This window comes from Mastomys coucha, chromosome X (genome assembly GCF_008632895.1).
Source record: "Mastomys coucha isolate ucsf_1 chromosome X, UCSF_Mcou_1, whole genome shotgun sequence".
Taxonomy (NCBI): Eukaryota; Metazoa; Chordata; class Mammalia; order Rodentia; family Muridae; genus Mastomys; species Mastomys coucha.
The window spans coordinates 150982915-150989418 of NC_045030.1; the positions used below are offsets into that span (position 1 = coordinate 150982915).

Sequence of the window (6504 nt, forward strand, 5' to 3'; positions counted from 1 at the left end):
ATAAATAAATCTTAAAAAAAAAAAGAAAAGAAAAGAAAACATTTTAGTTTTCAATTAGCAATAATCGCACCTCGGATAAAGCTCATTGGCTACGATACTGCCACTGTGCAAAGCTAAGAAAACATTTAAAAAAAGGAATAATGGGCTTCAATATCAAAGGAGTATGTCAAAATATGAAAGAGGTGATGTAAGAAAAGATGAAATGTATGTGCAGTGGTTTGAACAAGCAATGTCCCCTATAGGTTCAAGTATTTGAACCCTTGGTCCAAGTTGATAGTGGTCTGTTTGAAGATTATGGAACCTTTAGGAGATGGAGTGTTGCTGGAGGAAATCCATCGCCAGGGGTGGGCTTTGGGGCTTTACAGCCTTGTCCCTCTTCCAGTTCTGTCTCTGCTTCAGACTTATGGTTGAAACTGTGATCTCTCTCCTTCCTGCTCTGGATGCCGGGTACTGTATTTCTCCTATCGTGCTAGACTCTCCTTCAGAAACCAGAAACTAACATACTCTCTTTCTTTCATAAGTTTCTTTTGGTGATGATATTTTATCATAGCAACAAATGGTAAAATATGATGTGCTATCACATATCATAAAACAATGAAAAAGTATAAGATTAAAGGGAAACAGAGTAGATGCACATACAAAAGAAGAAAATGGACCAAATCTGAGTCTTTTTTTACCTATGGATGCATCAAGAGTATGATCTAGCTTAGCTTTGCTGTGTACTACTTAAATGTATGGTTGTGCTTGCAATTCTTTACTTAAAGGCTAATTCAGGCTGCTAGAAGTCCCCTCTGACTGAGCACACTACAGGCTAGAAGCATTAGAGAATTAAAGACTCCTAGAAGTAATCCCCAACTAATGACTAGCAAGAATTGGTAGATAAAGATTTCGTCTCCCATGTCCCTTGTACAGGATCACTGTGAGTTATCCATTTTAGCTCTATAACAAGACAAAGACACAGCTGCTTTATTCAGATTCCCTTGAGAACAGATCATAGTTAATTCTGACTGTCAAACTGATTGTGTTAATAAATACTTGGGCATTAATGAAGCATACCTTTGGGTGTGCCTGTGAGACCTTTCTACAGAGAATTAACTAAGGGGAAAAGACCTACACTAGTAGTGAGTGGCACATGCATTTAAGGCCCAGAAAGAATGTAAGGGGAGAGGAGAGGCAGCCAGCTGAGCATGGCCATTCTCCTTTCTTAGCTTTCTTGCCCACTGAGATAGGAACAAGGAGCCTCCCAAAATCACAGACAGAAACTCACCTTCCCTACCATGGTGCACTGTATCTCACAAATTGGGATCCAAAAATAAACCCTTCCTCCTTTCTGATGCCTTTTTTTTTTTTTTTTTTTTTTTTTTTTTTTTTTTTTTTTTTTTTTTTTTGGTCTGGTATCTGCTTGGAACCGTGAGAAAAATAGCATCTCTAACATTCCTGGTTGGCTGTTTTCCCTGATGTTTATTACTTGCCAACTCCCCTAGTGGATTGCCTCCCAAAGAAATGACTTGTACTTCAATTCTCATCCCATATGTTGATTAGAAAACAAGGTGTGAAGGAACAGATGTGAATGGAACAGTTAAGATTTAGAAACGGCTATGAAAAATAAATAAAGCAGGCCAGAAAGACACAAAAGAAACCAGTCACGCCATGGAAACAATGAAACAAAACAATTCAATAACAGATCTCTTAAAGTAGCTTTTGACTTTAGCTTCACATTAAAATTACCTGAGATGAATAAGAGGAAAACAACTATACTCACACCCTATGCTGAAATTCTGGTATGTCTGCTCTGGGTAAATTTTAAAGGAATTTTCTATTTTATAAAAATTGTCGGACAGGCAGTGGTGGCACGCGCCTTTAATTCCAGCACTTGGGAGGCAGAGGCAGGTGGATTTCTGAGTTCGAGGCCAGCCTGGTCTACAGAGTGAGTTCCAGGACAGCCAGGGCTATACAGAGAAATCCTGTCTCGAAAAACCAAAAAAGAAAAAAAAATTCCATGTGTTCAAATGTGCAGTCAGACTGAGAACCTGGAACAAAGACAGTGTTCAGGAGGGTACCAAGGACACTATGATTGTAGATACAGAGTCTATCCCTGCCTCCCTCTCCACACCCTTCTAACTCCCACATTGTGCTGCTCTGATATTGGTGTTATTGTGAGTGGCTCAAAATAAATGGGAAACGGGGGAGACAGAAAAGTAAAATTGTCTGAATATTGAATAAATCTCCACATTATATTTGAAAGCTTTGGAATTGGATTTGGCATGCTGATTTTGGCCTCAGGGTAATCTGGGTCATTTTCCCCCTAATTCAAAACAACAATTTTAAAATAAGCATTTGATTTATAGGATCTGCCAGATGAATGAACAACTGTGCCAAAGAGAGAACATATGGCTAGGCCTTGGTTTTCTTTTAACCTCACTGGGGACAAATCAAGTAGGCTAGATGACTCTTATTCATGATCTCTATTGTCCTGATTTACAGTGGGAGGTTAATTTTTGATTTGATTTTGGATAAGCTTTCAGGCAAACAATGACAAAGATTAATGCTTGCGAAGAAATGAGTTGACTGTATTAGGAATATACATCATAACACAAAGCAAGTACCCCCAGTTTTATGTCATCAAAAAAAGGAAATATTTGTGGCACATACAATAAACTAGAATACACACACACACACACACACACACACACACACACACACAAAGCCTATATCACATTTACAACCAGAAAAAAAAAGCCATTAACTAATGGTTGATGATACTCTGTGGTACAGTGGATAGAACTAGACTTTGAAATCAAACATTCTTGAATAAGGACCTCAGGTCACAAGGTGTTCTGATGTGCACTTCATTGCATTATTGGTAGGATTAAATGAGATAGAAAAATACAAAGCAGATGACCAGTACAATTGATCACTAGAGTTTTTTGAGTAAATAGTTAGTTACATTTAGCATAATTTGAATTTTTAAAAATTACATTTTAAAGAACTAGATCTTTTATTTTTAAAATCATGGCTATACGTTCTAGGTACTTTTTAAAAAGAAGTTTCACATTTTGGGGCTAGAGAGATAGCTCAAAGGTTAGGCACACTTGCTCTAGCAGAGGAACCAAGTTTGGTTCCCACAACAGATGGCTCACAACTGCCTGTAATGGCAACTCCAGAGAATCCAGAGCCTTCTTCAGGACTCCACTGGCACCTGCACATGCACACACACACACACACACACATACACACACACACACACAAGTATTCAAATGTTTCAGATTTTGTTTGATACTTATTCTAAAATGGAAATATTTTACTTCTAAAATTGTCACATAAAACAAAATTTTTTAGTAAGTCTCTCACATTTTTCGGTGACCTGCCTAAGTATTTTATTAATATTTAGTATAGATAAATAATAGATATGATTTTATAGATAGATTTATTTTATGTGTATGGACATTTGCCTGCATGTATGTCTGTGCATCACATTCATGCCTATTGCCCACAGGAGCCAGAAGAGGGTACTGGATTCCCTTGGAGTAGAGTGACAGATGATTCTTACCTACCAAGTGGGTAGTGGAAACTGAACTGGGATTCTTTGACTCTAAGGCCTTTTATTACAAAAATGCACACTAATAATGGACTGATGGGCTTAAGAGTCACATATATTTACTTCAGGTTGTTTTGGTTTGGTTTTTTGTTTGTTTGTTTGTTTGTTTTAGCTTGACCTTATAGTGGGTCTTTAGCTACATTGATTCTGCTGCTATATAAGGAGCTCCTCCATTGTCTAGATGGTTTAGGAACATAATTCATCTATGATTACATCTAATCTTCCCTTTATTGGCAGTAGGGATCACACCAAGTATTAATGCTGCATTCTGCTTTGTCATTGTGGGTTCAAAACCAGCTCTGTACTTCCCACTACTGAAGGCAGATTTTGGTAGACTTTGAAAAACTTGTTTTACTTATTTCATATGCTTCATGGCTTGTGAAATATAATGATCTGCAAATTTCATGGCATCAATGGTCAGTCCAACAGCTACCACTATCCTGGCCATGGCATCACTCCATGGTCCTGCACAGCACACTCATCCTAGCCCGAGCCCACTGTCACCACAGGCCTGTTAATTACATATATTTATATTTCAACCAAAAATGAGAGTATGTTTAACCAGAGGAAATATTTATTTATGCTCCTTTCATACATCATATTGTCCAGGAAAACATCTTGTATGTATATGTGAGATAACACAGTATCACACATGTGGTTTAAAGGCAAATCACCACTGGGGGAGCTAACCAACCATTGGGATTTCTCTCAGAATCATACTTCCTGATTTACTTTACTTTTTGAAAATCAGAAATATCGTTATCAAAGAGAAAATGTGATGGCTTATATATATGCTTGACCCAGGGATTAGCACTATTAGGAGGTATGGCCCTGTTGGAGTAGGTGTGTCACTGTGGGAATGGGATTTAAGACCCTCATCCTAGCTGCCTGGAAGTCAGTCTTCTGCTAGCAGCCTTCAGATGGAGATGTAGAACTCTCAGCTCCTCCTGCACCATGCCTACCTAGATGCTGCTCTGCTCCCACCTTGATGGTAATGGACTGAACCTCTGAACTTGTAAGCCAGCCCTAAATATATATTGTCTTTATAAGAGTTGCCCTGGTCAAGGTGTCTGTTCACAGCAGTAAAACCCTAACTAAGACACAAAGTTAGTTTAAAAAATTACTTTATTTAATATTATAGTTTTAGAAGTGGGGTATATTTTAAGAAAAAAACTGGAGCTGGAGAGATGGTTCAGCAGTTAAGAGCACTGGCTGCTCTTCCAGAGGGCCGCAGTTTGATGCCTGGCATGCTCACAACCACCTGCAACTCCAGTTCCAGGAGATCTCATGACCTCTTGTGGCCTCTGTGGGCATTGCATGCCTTATGATGCCCAGACATATATGAATGCCAAACACCCATGCAAATAAAATAAAAATAGATAAATCTTACAATTTTTAAAATAAATAAGTACATAGGCTAGGAAAAATGTTACTAAAAATCTTTGCTACATCTGAATATGTCAACAGGACAAGTTATGAAATTGTTTGTTACCAAGAATTTCTTGCCCAAGTTTTAAGATACTTCCTAAGTTTCTACTCAATGCTTCTTTTATGGCTGTTCTTCATTCTTTTCCACATTGCTGATAGGATTGATTTGGCTTTTAAATTTTCATTAACAGTAGTAACAGTAGCAAATCCAGTATCCATTGGTTTATTTTTTAAAAAGATTTATTTATTTTATGTATATGACTGCACTGTAGCAGTACAGATGGTTGTGAGCCTTCATGTGGTTGTTGGGAATTGAATTTTAGGACCTCTGCTCACTGCAGTCAACCCCTCTCGCTCAGTCCCCACTCACTCAGGCCCAAAGGTTTATTTATTATTATATATAAGTACACTGTAGCTGACTTCAGACTCACCAGAAGAGGGCATCGGATCTTATTATGGATGGTTGTGAGCCTCCATGTGATTGTTGGAATTTAAACTCAGGACCTTCGGAAGAGCAGTCAGTGCTCTTACCTGCTGAGCCATCTCGCCAGCCCAGTTTATTTTTTTTTTACACTCCATATTTTATCCCCCCCCCCAGTCTACCCTCTGACTGTTTCACATTCCACACCTCTTCCCCAACTGCGCATACATCTCATTTCTCAGTCAGCTAGCATGTAGGTAAAATATACACGTGTGTGCTCAGATATATTTGTATATATCCTGTGAATACTTGAGTATTTGATATGGTATATTATATATATTTTAATAACAGATATATATATTTCATTTTATATTTTATATTTGTCTTTAAGTAGACAAAACTATAAAAAAGAATCACTTAACCTTGCCAAAGGTAAAAGCATGCAATATTTCTTTACCTAGACCACATGGAAGCATTATTCTACAGCACTACTGTTCAGTAAAAATGGAATGTAAGTAATGTATGTCCATTTTAAATTTCTACTAGTCATATTAAAAATAAAAATAACTGAGCAAAATTACTTTATAATATTGTACTATGTTGTGCATTTAATTTGGGATTTGTAAAATATTCTATAAGCATAAAGATTATCAATATTTTTCATCTTTCACACCAAGTCTTTACATTTTACACTTACATATAGCAAGTAATAAACATTTTTATCAGATATAATTTTATTTGTATTTAAATTTCACAGTAAAGTTTTTTTCTATACTGAGGGTGTTTTACATATACTTAAAAGGTCCCTATATCTGAGTGAAGAATCTGTTTTTAAGGTTGTTTTTATATAGTATTTTGAGTGTCCCAGGCTAGCCTCAAACACAGTATGTATCCAAGGATAAGTTGAACTTTTAATCCTCATGCCTCCACCTCCTTCCTGAGTGCTAGGATTCCAGGCAAGCTGGGAAACAGGCCCTGTTTATGCAGTGCGCTCTATTAACTGAGCTACATCCCCAGTTCCTAGTTTTTAAAGTTTTTGTTTGTTTTTTTGTTTTGT

General features: G+C 37.2%; 1 protein-coding gene and 2 pseudogenes across 1 annotated transcript in view; 1 reads left to right on the forward strand and 2 right to left on the reverse strand.

The window, feature by feature from the left end:
- Positions 1–6504, forward strand: part of Smpx (small muscle protein X-linked) — a 133229-nt gene that overhangs the window by 23078 nt on the left and 103647 nt on the right. The gene's annotated exons all lie outside the window — the stretch shown is intronic.
- LOC116095561 lies at positions 10–115 on the reverse strand (annotated as a pseudogene).
- On the reverse strand, positions 90–4046 carry LOC116099300 (annotated as a pseudogene).